This window comes from Dipodomys merriami, unplaced genomic scaffold (assembly GCF_024711535.1).
Source record: "Dipodomys merriami isolate MVZ:Mamm:240054 unplaced genomic scaffold, mDipMer1.0.p SCAF_333, whole genome shotgun sequence".
In the NCBI taxonomy this organism is placed as follows: domain Eukaryota; kingdom Metazoa; phylum Chordata; class Mammalia; order Rodentia; family Heteromyidae; genus Dipodomys; species Dipodomys merriami.
This window is the reverse complement of record NW_027204860.1, coordinates 642,395-657,369: the sequence shown is the minus strand read 5'-3', so window position 1 is coordinate 657,369 and position 14,975 is coordinate 642,395. Positions and strand designations below refer to the sequence as shown.

Below are 14,975 nucleotides of genomic sequence, written 5' to 3'. Positions count from 1 at the left end.
GTTTCTCATAGATACTATGATTGCTCCATAATTATCCTAATTTATTTTGCTTTTATATTTTTGGTTGCATCATTTCACTTTCTGCTCTGCCATTTCCATATAGAAGGTATTATTTCATATTTTCTCATTCCTAGAATCAGCTGTACATGAAGACACCACTGTTCCTTATTTTCAGTCTGTATCTTTGAATACAGAGGAACATATTTCCTCTGCTCTCCATCAATTCCCTACTCTCCAGTTAGAATAATTTCGAATAGTAAAAATGGAAAAATGGAAAATAAATCATGTTGAAAAAACAGATGCATAAAATTCACCAGATTTTTCTGAACAGTTCAACTAATATGAACTATTAGGGAAATACATGGACACCTCATTCCCACTTTCACTCAAAGGCTCTGGTTAGGCAATTCTGATGAAGACGAGGAACACGATGAAAAAAATGAGGAATGGTATCAATTGCAAGAAGAAAATGGAGAAGTATCCATGCAAATTTCTTCTTTGGGCTGCTGAAAATAATCGGCCTACTACAGTGAGGAGACTACTTTCCAAAAAGGCCACTCATGTGAATACTAGGGATGACGATGAGTATACCCATCTTCATCAGGAAGCCTACATTGGACACTTAGACACTGTCCATGAGTTGGTGGCTCATGCGGCAGATATTCATGCAATAACTGTAGATGGCTGGACAACCCTGCACAGTGCTTATAAGTGGAATAATACTAGAGTGGCTTTTTTCTTACTTCATCATGATGCAGATACCAATTCCCAAAGTAAAGACCTCTTGACCCCTTTGCATCTTGTTGCTGGGAATAGAGATAGCAAAGACATATTGAATCTCCTTCTGTTGAACGATTATGTCAAATCAGGTCTTAAGAACAACTTGGAAGAAACTGCATTTGATATTGCCAAAAGGAAAAGTATGTATCACTTCCTCTTTGAAGTTTTGGAAGGCTGAACACATTGTTCACCTTAGTCATAATGGTTCAGTTAAGTTTCATAATTTTCAAAAATACCATTGCATTCTTTGTTTCCATACAAACTATTTTCACAATCCAAATAACAACAGTATCTTACTGTAACAATTCATGGATTCCATGAAGTCTTCAAAGTGAATTGCCTGACTTTGATGTCAAAATGTATTCAAGATTTATTTGTATACATGTATAATGATTTCCGGAGGGTTTTGCTTTTTTGTTGTGATTAAGTGGTTACATAATTTCCCAAATTTCACAGTATTGTGTGATAGTGATGCTCAGTTAAAGTCACAAACACATTCTAACTTTCATGGAGCAAATAGTCTATCATGATCTATAACAATTATGAGTTCAATGAGCTTTGTGATACAGTTATTTCTTCCACATTGATTGGTAACTACATTTCTTTTGTTTTGCAAACATCAGCTGTTCCCTCTTTCCACTTGTTCCCTCCCTCCCATCGCTGCTGTTGAGTTGCTTAGTTCATTTTGGTCACTGTCCAGTGCAGCTGATGGGTCCCGCTGTTATATGTTTTTTCCTGATTTCCTCTAGTTCTGGGTCGTCTTCCTGGTTCCCCTCTGGTGTACACATTTATACCATCCATGTGATCAGCAGCATGAGGTTATTTAGTAGTGGTTAGAACAGATGAGTGGAAGTTCTTTGTTTCTTAAGTCCTGTTAATTTTGTCATATCACCTAACATTTTGGATTTAACATCCACTTATCAGGGAGAGCATGTACAGTTTGTCTCTTGCTCTTGGCTTACCTCACTCAACATGATTTCTTCTAGCTCCATGCATTTCCCTGCAAATGTCATTATTTTGTCATTTTCAATGGCGACATAATATTCCATTGTGTACAGATACCACAATTTTTGGATCCATTCATCTGTGGTGGGACATCTGGGTTGTTTCCATAACCTAGCTTTTGTGAAGAGTGCGGCAATAAACATGGAAGTGCATGTGTCCTTGTATACTGGTTCCTGTTGTTCAGGATAGATGCCTAGAAGTGGTATGACTGGGTCATAAGGGAGGTCAAAATTTAGCTTTCTGAGGACCCTCCAGAATGCTTTTCAAAGTGGTTGTATAAGTGTACATTCCCACCAGCAGTGTAATAGGGTTCCTCTTTCTCCACATCCCCTCCAGCATTTGTCGTTGGCTGACTTGAGGATTTGGGACATTATGATTGGGGTAAGGTGGTATCTCATACTTGTCTTTAATTACATTTCCTTCACAACCAGGGATGGTCAACATTTCCTCATGTGTTTCTTTGCCATTTTTATTTCTTCTTCTGAGAAGTCTCTCTTTAGTTCCCTTGCCCATTTACTAATTTGTTTGTTAGTTTTGGAAGGGACTATTTTCTTGAGTTCCCTGTATATACTGGACATTAACCCCTTCTCTGATATATTGCTGGTAAATATTTTTTCCCCAATTAATTGGTTGTCGTTCTAGCTTGGTTGCCATAGTTTTAGTTTTGCAGAAGCTTTTTATTTTAAGGTAGTCCCATTTGTTGAGTCTTTCTCCAATTTGTTGTGACTCTGACACTCTGTCCAGGAAGTTCCTTCTTGTGCCTATAACTTCAAATATCTCTCCTACTCTGTCCTGCAGTAGTTTCAGAGCTTCAGGTTTAATGTTAAGGTCTTTAATCCATTTTGAGTTGATGTTGGTGTATGGTGATAGGCTGGGGTCCACTTTTAGTCTTCTGCATGTGGCTGCCAGTTTTCTCAGCACCAGTGTTTGAAGAGGCTGTTTTTGTTCCATTGTATGTCTTTTGCTGCTTTGTCTAATATCGGCTGACTGTAGGCATGTGGATTTATTTCTGGATCTTCTATTCTATTACCTTGGTCTTTGGGTTTGATTTTGTGCCAGAACGGTGCTGTCTTTGTTATTATGGCTCTATAGTAGAGTCTGAAGTTTGGCATGGATATCCCTCCCATGTTGTCTTTATTCCCTAGAATGTTTTTGACTATTCTAGGTCATTTGTTGTTCCATATGAATTTTTGGACTGTTTTCAGTATTTTAGAGATGTACATGATTGAGATTTTAATAAGAATTGCATTGAATTTGTATATTAATTTTGGCAGTATTGCCATTTTCACTATATTAAATCTGCCTATCCAAGAACATGGGAGGTCTTTCCATTTCCTAGTGTCTTTTGTAATTACTTTCTTTAAGTTTTTATAGTTTTCATTAAATATTTCTTTTACATCTTTGGTTAGGTTATTTCCTATATATTTTATTTTGGGGGGGGGATTTGTGAATGGGGTTGCTTCCTTTATTTCCCTCTCTGCTTGTACATTTTCAATGTACAGGAATGCGACTGATTTTTGTAGGTTGATTTTGTATCCTGCAATTTTGCCGAGGGGATTTATTACATCTAACAGTTTGGGGATGGAGTTTTTGGGATTGTGAACGTATAATAAAAGGGATAGTTTAACTTCTTTCCCTATGCGGATCCTTTAATCTCTTTTTCTTGCCTTATTGCTCTGGCTAAGGGTTCCAGGACTATATTGAAGAGGAGTGGAGACAGTGGGCATCCTTGCCTTGCTTCTGATTTTAAGAGAATTGGTTGTAGCTTTTCCCCATTAAGTATAATATTGGGTATTGGTCTGTGGTAAATAGCTTTTATTGTTTTAAGAAATGTTCCTTCTATTCCTATTTTCTCCAGAGATTTTAGCATTAATAAATGTTGAATTTTATCAAAAGCCTTTTCTGCATCTGTAGAGATAATCATGTGATTCTTGACCTTGGCTCTGCTGATGTGTTGGATTACATTTATTGACTTACATATGTTAAACCACCCCTGCATCTCTGAGATGAAGCCTACCTGGTCGTAGTGTATGATTTTTAAAATTTGTTTCTTGATTCTGTTAGCTAGAATTTTGTTAAGGATCTTTGCATCTGTGTTCATGAAAGAAATTGGCCTGTAATCCTCTTTTTTGGTTGTGTCTTTGCCTGGTTTGGAGATGAGTGTGATATTGGCATTTTAGAATGACTTTGGGATAGCTCCTTCCTTCTCTGTTTCTCTGAAGAGCTTGAGGAGTATGGGTATTAGTTATTCTTTAAAAGGTGTTATAGAATTCTGTTGTAAATCCATCTGGTCCTGGGCTTTTTTTTTGTTGGAAGACTTCTGATTGCTTCCTGTATCTTGTAGGATATTGGCTTATTTAATTGATTTACTTCTTCTTTGCTCAGTTTGGGCAACTTGTATTTCTCTAAAAATGCATCCATTTCTTCCAGGTTTTCTTACTTTAGAGAATATAACTTTTGAATGTAGTCTGTCAAAATTGTTTGGGTATCTTGGGTACATGTTGTGATTTTTCCCTTGCCATCTCTAATCCTGTTAATATGGGTTTCCTCTCTTCTTTTTTAAGTTAATCTTGCCAATGGTCCATCAATTTTATTTATTTTTTCAAAGAACCAGCTTTTTGTTTGGTTAATTCTGGCTACGGTTCTCCAATTTTCTAATTCATTAATCTCCTCTCTTATTTTGGTTATCTGGTTCCTCTACTAACTTTAGGTTCCATTTTATGTTATTTTAGCAGTTTTAATTGCAACATGAGATTATTTACTTAGTCTGTCTCTATTTTCTTGATGTGGGCACTGAGGGCAATACATTTGCCCCTCAGGACTGCTTTTGCAGTTTCCCACAAGTTTCTTTGTGAGGTGTTTTCATTTTCATTGAGTTGTAAGAATTTTTTAATTTCTTTTTAATCTCTTCTGTTACCCAGGCATTGCTTAGAAGTGTGCTGTTCAATTTCCATGTATTTGAGTACTTTCTGCAGTATGCTTTGTTATTTAGAACTAGTTTGATTCCACTGTGGTCAGCTAGACTACAGGGGATTATGTCAGTCCCCTTGTAGTTGCTTAAGTTCCTTGCATGAACTATGATATGGTCTATTTTGGAGAAAGTTCCATAAGCTGGTGATTAGAATGTGTACTGTAATGTTTTAGGGTGAAATACTCAGTAGATGTCAATTAGTTCCGCTTGAAGTTTGGCCTCATTTAATTCGGTAGCTTCTTTGCCAATCCTCTGGTTGGTAGACCTGGCCTTTGGTAAGAGTGGGGTGTTAAAGTCTCCTATCATTATTGTATTGGATCTATTTTATTCTGTAAGTTTGAGAGTATTTGCTTAACATATTCGTGTGCACCAAAGTTTGGGGAAAATAAGTTGATGATGGTAATATCCTCCTCTTGGATTGTTCCCTGTATTAATATTTAGTGTCCATCCTTGTTGTTTTGTATTGATTTTAATGACAGGATTATTTTGACATATATCAGGATTGTTAAACCTGCTTTCTTACTTGGGGCATTTGATTGGTAGATCCTTTTCCAACCCTTCACTCTGAGTTTGTTTGTATGTTTGGCTGAGAGGTGGGTCTCCTAAAGGCTACAGATGGATGAGTCATGTTTTCTGATCCAACCTGCAGTTCTTTTTCTTTTCATTGGTGAAGTAAGCCCATTAATCTTAAGAGATAGCATAGAGAGATGAATTTTGGTCCCTGTCATTTCCTGTTTTCCTCAGTTTTTATTCTTTCCTTTCCTCCTGTGCTTGTTCAGTTACACCTCTATTAATGCCTGTCTGGGTGCAGGTCCCTGTTCCTGGTTGCTTTCTTCAGCTTGTGTTCCCCCTCTTAGTATTCTTTGTAATGCTGGTTTAATGTTTATGTATTCATTTAGTTTTTCTTTGCTATTAAAATTTTTCAGTTCTCCATTGACTGTGAATGCTAGCTTTGCCGGGTATATCAGTCTGGCTTGGTAGTTATTGGCTCTCAGGGCTGATATGTTACTTTCCCAGGCCTTTCTTGCATTCAGTGTTTGTGTGGAGAGATCTGCAGTGATTCTAATTTTTTCCATTGTAGTGTAGCTCTTTCTTCATTTTTGCTGCATGCAAGATTGTTTCCTTATCATCCAGATCTATCATTTTTACTATAAAGTGTCTAGAAGTGTTTCTCCTGGGATCTTGCTTATTAGGTATTCTATATGCTTCTGTTATGTAGCTAAGATGTTCTTTTTGGAGATGGGGAAATTTTTCACCAATTATCTTGCTGAATAGGTTTTGTATTCCCTTGATTTGATATTCCTCAACTTTGTCTACTCCAATTAATCAAATGTTAAATTTCTTGGCACTATCTGCTTGCTTTTGAATTTCTCTTTGTCATAATTTAAGGATTTTTCCATATCTGTCATTTTTTGGTCCAGTTGGTGTATTCTGTCTTTTGTATCTGATACCTGCATTCCATTTTGTTCACTCTGTTAATTGTGGCTTCCATTGTGGTTTGCAAGGAGGAAATGGACTCATTTATGGGTTCGATGTTGGTTCTCAAAATACTAATCTCACTTCTTAATGAGGTGTGCACAGCCTCTATTTTGGCACTAATCTCACTTCTTAGTGAGATGCGTGCTGCCTCTATTTTTGCATGCATATCCTGTTTGATATCCTGCAACTCTTTCGATATTTTGACCCTGTGTTCTTTCCATTTCTGGTCTATTTCATGCTTTATTTCTTGAGTCATTGCTTCCAGCATCTCTTGGATGTACCGTTTGTTTTCCATTCCTGCTTTGCTCCCACTGGGGCTTTCCCCTGGGTGGCTGCTGGCTATTGGAGATAGCTTGCTATCCTGGGTGTTGATAAACCTTGTAATTATTCTGTTATTTTTGCATACTAATTATTGCACACTAATCTGAAATTTTGATTTGGTCAATAAGTGTCTGTCTTTGCTTCGTTACTGTTTCTGTGTTGGTAGAGAGAGTCTGTACATGATCTTGGTTTTGTTGGGGGCCAAGCTCCAGCTGCTGGTCTGACACACACAGGGTTCTTGGCTTTCTGCTATAGATCACTGCAGTTCCCACCTTATAAGGGTTGAGCAGCCTAGACTGCTCCTGTTTGCTCCTACAGGTGCTCTTGGCAAAATCAGATGTGCTGGATGCACTCTCCCAGATTCTGGAGACTGCTATGGGATCCTGATTTATTTTTTGGGCCAGTTGTGGGCTTGAACTCTGGAATTGGGCTGTGTCTTTCAGCTCTTCAGCTCAAGGCTGCCACCCTTCCATTTGAGCCATAGCACCACTTCTGGTCCTTTCTGCTTATGTGGTGATGAGGAATCAGATCCAAGGCCTCATGTACCCAAGACAATCACACTACTGCTGAGCCACCTTGCCAGCGTGAACTCCTGACTATTATCAGCTACTGGCAGCCTGTGTTTTCCAATTCCCATCCTAGAATATATGGGTCAGGTTCTTGTGGGGTTTGGGCTTCTCTTGTCCTGAACCCCAGGGTATTTTGCTGTCACACGCATAATTCCCAGGGGGTACATTTCCCTGTTTTTCTCCCCTCTGCTGAGGCATATGCTCAGCTTTTGACTTCCGTTGGGAGGAGTTGGTTGTGCTGCTCAGGCACCGAATCCCCAGGCCTGGTCCTGGCCCCTTGCCTGGGGCACACCAGTTGGACCTGTGCTGCTGTGTATCCCACCTAGGTTATGCATCCTGTGTACAGAGTTCAAATTTCTTCCACTGTTGGGTGTCTTGACCCAGGGGCTCTGTTCCTGCTTTGGGCATTTAAGCTCCCTTCTATGGGCTCTCTTGCTCTAGCGTGGCCAGCTGGATGTGTTCCACAGGCTGGTGGAGCTCTCGAACACTTTCCAGTTTTAGTGGGTCCTGTGGTCCAGGTTTTGGGGTAGGGGGTCTGGGGTTTTCCAACAGCTCTGGTCTCCTTTGAGGAATATACCATCCCCTGCAGTGTACTCACCTGGATTTAGTTGTTGTTTCTGTGTGATGTAGGTCACTGGTTGCCGTTGCTGTCAGAGCTCAGTTGAGGTGGTTGTGGACTGGGCAGTGTGGTGGTGGCTCTGTGTGTTTCTCTTCTGTCTCTGCCTCGGTGGACCCGGTTCCGGTCCACCCCACATGATGGGCCTCTCGCATCCAACTGAGGTGTGGGGGAGTGGCCTCCATGCAGGTTCTGAGTGCCGGCGTTTTTCTCTGCACTCTCTTGATCAGCACCAGTTCCTTTAAGGTTTTCTGCCCTGGTGTTCTGTGGGCATCCTGTGTAGCTCTGGGGTTCCCACTGTGGGGCCGAATGGCTTTGGTCGGATGGAGCCTCTCTGCTCAGATGGAGAGCGAAGGATGGGTATGGGATCTTTGTCTAAGCTCCAAGCTCAGAGGTTTCTCCATTCCTCACAATCAGCGGGTCTGACACCGGTACCTCAGGGGGCTTCAGCATGGGTAATCTGCAGACAGCCCCCTGTGTCTCTAGAACTCTGGCAGCCCCTGCCGGGCCAGGATGGCTGCAGCTTGGTGTGCTGCCACACGGTCAGTAAAAATTGGGGGAGGGGTCTTTGTTCTTCTCTGTTGTGAAATTCTTCTTTATCTGTCTTTCTTTTTTGTTTTTTTCCACCTCCTGTTTTTTGCTGGGTGTTAGACTTTTTGTTGTTTTAGGTCTCTTGGTGAGATTATGCATTTGAACTTGTACTCTCTTGGTTGGGGAGAGCTGTGGAATTTCTCTACTGGCCCGTCCCCATCTTGGTCCCCCTCAAGTTTTTGCTTTTTTTAATCAGAAATAATTTTAATTTATCTGTCAAAATGAGTAGTACAGAAACTAAAGATATTTCTGGTGCTTGTCTGAAAAATTATAGTTTAAAATATTCTATATTCTATGTTTGTATAATGCCCATAATCTATTTTATTTTTTCCTAGATAGAAAACTTTGAATTGTACATTGTTTTATAATATACAGGTTCCTTAATAAATGTGTCCTTTCAGATTCATTCCATATAGAAACAGTTTAAGATTCCTTTTTCCTAGGTCCTTATAGTATATTTTTTTGGAATAAAATGAAAAGGTTGCCTAATTTCAAAAGTTTTGTAAAGATTATGCTATGTAAAGGCCTTTCTAAGGGGAAGATTTAATACACTCATGTCAAACCAACTTTTAGTTCTATGAATTACATATATTGTTACAATTGTAATTTTGTAATCAACATTTAATAATTGTTTTTCATTTCTTGCATCTGAAGAATGCAAAATATTGAATATTTCAAAAATTTTCATATCATCCTGTGCAATTGCCATGTTAATCTCTGTATTGTTGTAATTTGGTTATATGTGCTGCTGAAGCATGTAGTGTCCTCTAAAATTAAGTAGTTAATGATACAATCTTTTTTTTTTTTGTCAGGTCGCAGGGCCTGATCTCTGGGTCTGGGCGGTGTCCCTTAGCTCTTCAGCTCAAGGTAGCGCTCTACCAATTGAGCCACAGCATCACATCCAGCTTTTTTCTTTTTTGCTTATTTAGTGCTGAGGAATCGAAACCAGGGCCTCAGGCATGCAAGGCAAGTGCTCTACCACTGAGCCACCTTCCCAGCTCCTAATGATGCAATCTTTATACAGGCTTATATCTTTGGGTGCCTATTTATAATAAGGAAATTTAATTGTTCCTAACAATGCTACTGATTTTATTTCCCTAAAATTCTCTGTATAATGGAAAAAAATTATATTGTTCAGTCGATTGCTCACATTTGCAAGTTTTTGTCAATGATTATTTTAAGTCTTTTTCATTCTAGATTTAATCATACTTTGAAACATTTGTTGCTAAGTTCAAAGCGGATAGCTTTTTCAAGTACTTATTTATCCAACTGAGTTAGCTTTGTGGAGCTAATGGATTCAAAGTAAGCCTTGTTTAAGAGCTACTTCTAAACTTCTGCAGCTTAAAATTTCGCAAATGAGGTCTTACTGGTACAAATGTCTGCCTGAGCCTTTACCTTTCTTCCATGTAGGAATAGACCAACAAGAATATCTTACCCTGACAGCATAGATTGTCTTACTGAAACAAAACGAATCTTAGTTGCAAGGGATCATAGAGACATGAACACTTCAGACAGAACTGTTCAGACTAGAAGGTAATTTATCAAAATAGAATTGTTTACTATATCTACCATTTCAAAAGTAGCTAAAGCAAAGAAGGTGAAAAAATTGTTCATATGCATGATTACCTAATATCTTGACCTGACTACATTCCAACCAGATAGGAACTTACACTATTGCCTTTCTAACACCAAATATTTCCATAGATCCAGAAGAAGGCCATATGTTTCTTCTCAATATTAGGCCATATTATTTTTAATACCCCTCCCCTAATGATTAATGTAAGATTTCACTGCAGCAGAAGTGGGTCCAAAAAATAGTTCTTGGAAGGATAGATCCATGATATGTCTACCAAGGCCAGGAAAACTTGACTTAGAGGTCAAATGTAATTCAGAAAAACATTAATTGAGAAGATCCTTAGTGCTTCAAAACACTGGCATTTTAGTACAACATGGTACTGTGGTATAAAAATGTTGTCATTCTAAAATCAATGATAACCTACATTTAATCTTAAAGTGTATTCCTTTTCAAATGAACTTTTTTAAATCACATTTGCCAAAATAACATTCGATAAGTAGATGAAACTTAGTGACATTACAAGTTTTTCAAGTGTAGGGAGAAAGTTACAATAGAGTTGATTTATTTACCCAGCACTAATGCCAAACAGGTTCAACCATTAATTAAAGTCTAGAAATAGTACCTCGCACCATTTGTGTTGTTCAGTAGGTGCCTTCCAGAAATGTGTTAAATAGATCAGCCTCCCATATTTCAAACCCAAACGTTAGCTAATAAAGTAAATTTCATCACTTAATAAGGGACATTTTAAAAAGTCACAAATACTTGCCTTATCATATGTTGTTTTATGTTTTCCCTATCTGTCTAACATAGTAAGAAATATGATTTTAAGTCTTGAATATGGGTACTCATCTGAGATGTGACAAACAAAATCAATCTTCTATTTTTCTTATTCCTCTATAGTACTAAATCTTAGTTTTCTTCTTTTTCCAAACTGTATAGGTAGTAGAAAGTATTATCCCATGTGAAATAAAATAATCACACACTATTTTACAAAACCATTTATAAAAATTAGTAGTTAGGATTACATTCTAAGTCATTTTTAAGCTTTCTTTTTGACTAAAGATTAATCTTCTAAATGGATGAGATTATAATCATGTCTAGGTGCTTCAGGTCTCCAGTCTTGCAAATTGTTATTACAGATGAATGAATTATGGAAATATAAGCTGACATCAGTTCAAGTATATGCAGGATTGAACTCCATGGAATGTATATAAACTTTTCAAAGTATTGACAGTTTAAGAGAATGACTATCAGGAAGTTGAAATCAGAGAGGAATAATAGTAAAGACATAGAATGAATTAAAAAATGGAACAAGGGGCAAGTACAGCTAGAATAGTCAATGTACACATGTGATAAAGGAAGTCATAAATCGGAAATAAGTCTTGGAGAAGGGGTTGTTTGAGAATGATAGAAGGAGCCACTGTGATCCAGGAGAATTAGATTATTAGATGGATATATTTAATTGTACCACACTTGCACATCCTTTTGAAACTCAGTTAAAAAACACAACAACAAATAAAAACACACAAAAAACACAACCAAACAGCAATCTCTAGAGAGTGTGAATATGACCTCTAAAAATTTTTAAGCAGTTAATAGAGGGCAGTCTTGGTAAAAGCAAACAAAGCTGCTCAAAGAGGGCAGTTTGGGGTAGGGGAGGATTATGAAGAGGTTTAAATAGATTGTCTAAGGTTATAAATCACCCACATCTGCTGTAAATATTATCTTTCTTCTGTGAGTTCTCTTTTTCTGAACTGCATACTCCTGTCCTGAACCACAATTGATATCTTGTGAAGATAGAATGTAAGAAACAAGGTCAAGAACCCATTACTCCACTGGAGAGATAACAATCATCTACGTTTTCTCTCATCTCTCTTCAGTATTTTTTTTTCATACTTTTAAGTCAGTTTATTTTGAATTACATTTTCCTTCTTTGTTATGGCAAAGTAATTGGTCAAATAATTCACTAAATATTATTTGCCATTTTTTTCTATCATGCTGTTTAATTGACTAAGCGAGTCCATTAAACTTTTCTTTTGCATTTGGTTGCCATGAAATAACATCTATGTTAATGAAGACAAATCTAATGTAAAATTTGTCTCCAGAAAACTAGTCCAAGAAGCTGTAATCACAAATATTTGGCTATGTTTTTCTTTTTTCTTTTACCTTGAAAGTCTCGTTGTGTCTAAAGTGCTCAGAAATAAGTACTCCATCATTTTTTGGTTCAATCAATTCTAACCTCAAAGATATATTTTGCTAACAAGATGCATAGAGGAAACTGAAAAATACTCCATTTTTATCTTCTCTCTTAAGACTCTCCTTAGATACCATATTAGGAACAGTGAAGTTATTTTTGCAAAATTATTTCAATAGATTATTTTTCTCTTGGTCTTCTATTTGCTCAACAAGATGTATGACGAATAGATTTAAATCACCCATATCTAGGATGACAGTGTCTGTGACAAAAGGACAATGATTCTGTGTCCTACTTCAATGTCCTCTTTTTAGCTCTTGCCTGATTTCTAATTAATCATAGCTTCGTGGCTTAAAGTCTGGTGAAGCTGAAGGACTCTAAGCGCTCAGCCACTGCTACATCTTCATAGTTTCTCTTTTAAATCTCTTTTAACTTGCCACATTTGGATGTGGAATTTATTTTCATGTCTTCATTCAATCAGTTCTGCATTGTAGTGAGCTAAATCCGCTGTGTAAAATCACGTTAGGTAGCAAAAATTTTAAGACAATGTATATCAAAAAGTTTTAGCCTCCCTTCACTGCTGAAGCCAATACACTTACCCAGGGCTTCTAAGAACATTATTTCCTAATCTTTTCCATTTGCTCAATTCTTTTCTAAACCCAAAACTTTTTGCTCATGTAATAAGAGAATTCTTCACTATCTCATGTTAATAAGGATATTATATTTTGTATTTAATTTTTTGGGGGTGGATATTATATTTTGTGAGCCAATTATAAATATGAAATCATTGGTTTCAAATACCCAATCAGATTTTTTTTTCTGTTTTACTCCTTCACGTGCAAAGACATTGGGGAAAGTATTACAAACAGAAAAGTGTAAACCCAATACCTTCTATCATTGTGGAGGGAATTTTCTCCCTATATATTTTGACCCAAATTATCTTTTTTTTAGAAAATAACTGTTTGATAAACAAAGGTTAATTCACAAATTTTGATGCCTTCTTTTTTAAGAACTTTGTATTTAAATTCTACTAAAACCTTGTTTCACACAGTGAGAGTATATATCCTGGGTAAGGACAATTCGCAAGGGAATCTATAGGATTTACATCAAGTTTTCTGAGGTTTGTTTGTTTAGTATGAAAAAGAGCCATCTTCGCCCACATTGCTTCCTATCTACTACGTCTCCATGGATTTCTTTGCATGAAAGCCTAATAGCCCAGGCAATTTTAAATTTTCTTAATAGGCTTAGTTGTTAAAAATTTTGAACAATTAAAATTTACCTATTATAAGTTAAAAACTCTTTTGGAATTCTTTTATCAGAATGGCAAATTCACCAATCCTAATTCAACCTTTACCATAAAAATTTAACATGTTGTTTTCATGATTTTGTGTCCATGCAACAATTGTTTTCCAGTGGCCTTTTTATGTGTACATATGACTGTATAAGCTGATGCTTAGCAAAATGAACTCCAAGACATGGAAACAGATTTTTTTATTTGTGGTTGTTGTTTTTGATGTACTATGTTATTTCTATTTTCTTTGGGATTTTCCCTATGGTTTATCCCTGCTGTATTTGATTTTGTTACCCTGTGTATTGTGTATACATTTACCTTAATTAGGGAAGGGAAGAGGAACAACAAAGGGGCGAGGCAAAGGACAAAGGGCAAACCAAATGCAACAGCAATACTCACAAGACAATATTTTGGAAATGTACATTACAACTTGTGAGGGGTGAAGGGGCGAAGAAAACTGAGAAAAATGAGGGAGGGATAACAAGTTTTAAAAGTTATGTATTCACTACCTTACAATTTCTGTTACCCCACTGTACATCATTTTGATCATAGAATTTAAAAAATAAGCTGCATAAAATATAATTTCACTGTATTGGTACAGTAATTATTATTGTTTATATGTTACTATTTTAAAAATCAATGCTGTTTGGCAACTAATTTGAATTAATTACCCCTTCTTTATCAGAGGGTCATCAACTTGAATGTTATCCAACTAGACAATATTTTCACAATACAATTGCCAATATTTTGAAAAAAGAATAAATTTAGTACTTTCTCGTACTAAAACTGAAAACAGATTAATTCTATGGAAACCCATAACTTTTAAAAGTAAATAAGTTTTAAGAGGACAGAATATATGTGTTCTTCAAAATTCTTATGACTAATAACTACTTCATTTTAAAATTCTCAACATTCCATACCTGGGATATTCAAAACAGTACCTGTTTGCATGTTATGAAATTCTGCATTAGATACAGTTTCCAATGAGGCGTTGCAGATTGAGAAGTCAACAGAAAAATAGCCACATTCTGGTAGAGGATAAAACTATGAAGCATCTGTAATAATTAATTCTTCAAGAGTAAATAATTGTTCATCATAGTAAGCAATTATTCCTATGACCATCAATCCCAAGATTTATGCCATAAAGTCACCCTAGACAAACAGTTTCCAACTTGTAAGGTGCACCTTAAAATTTCTTAATTCACATTATGAATAGCTTATCTCTATTGTGAAAAAATAGTACATCTCTGCTAATGTGATGCCCTCCTTGTAATGGAAAGAACACCACAATAAACTGAGCTGCATCATTTTTCCCCCAGTGGTATTCTTGAGATCAGAACACTTGCAAATATTATTTATATTTATACTTTTTAACTATCATGGATATTCAGGATGCTTAGATCAGAAAGTTATGGTTCAAAGCCCACCTAGGCAGGAAGGTTTTTTAGATTCTTATCTCCAGTAACCTTCTCAGAAAAAGCCAGACACAGGAGGCACTGAGGATGAAGTGGTAGGGCACGAGCATTGAGCATAAATAGGCTCAGAGACAGTGTCCCAGCCCAGAGGTCAAGGTTTAGGACAA

At 36.8% G+C, this 14,975-nt stretch overlaps 2 pseudogenes; one reads left to right on the top strand and one right to left on the bottom strand.

The window, feature by feature from the left end:
• Nucleotides 1–310: 310 nt before the first annotated feature.
• LOC138803101 (ankyrin repeat domain-containing protein 49 pseudogene) lies at nucleotides 311–976 on the top strand (annotated as a pseudogene).
• Nucleotides 977–8,990: 8,014 nt separating this feature from the next.
• LOC138803106 (U6 spliceosomal RNA) lies at nucleotides 8,991–9,089 on the bottom strand (annotated as a pseudogene).
• Nucleotides 9,090–14,975: the final 5,886 nt, after the last annotated feature.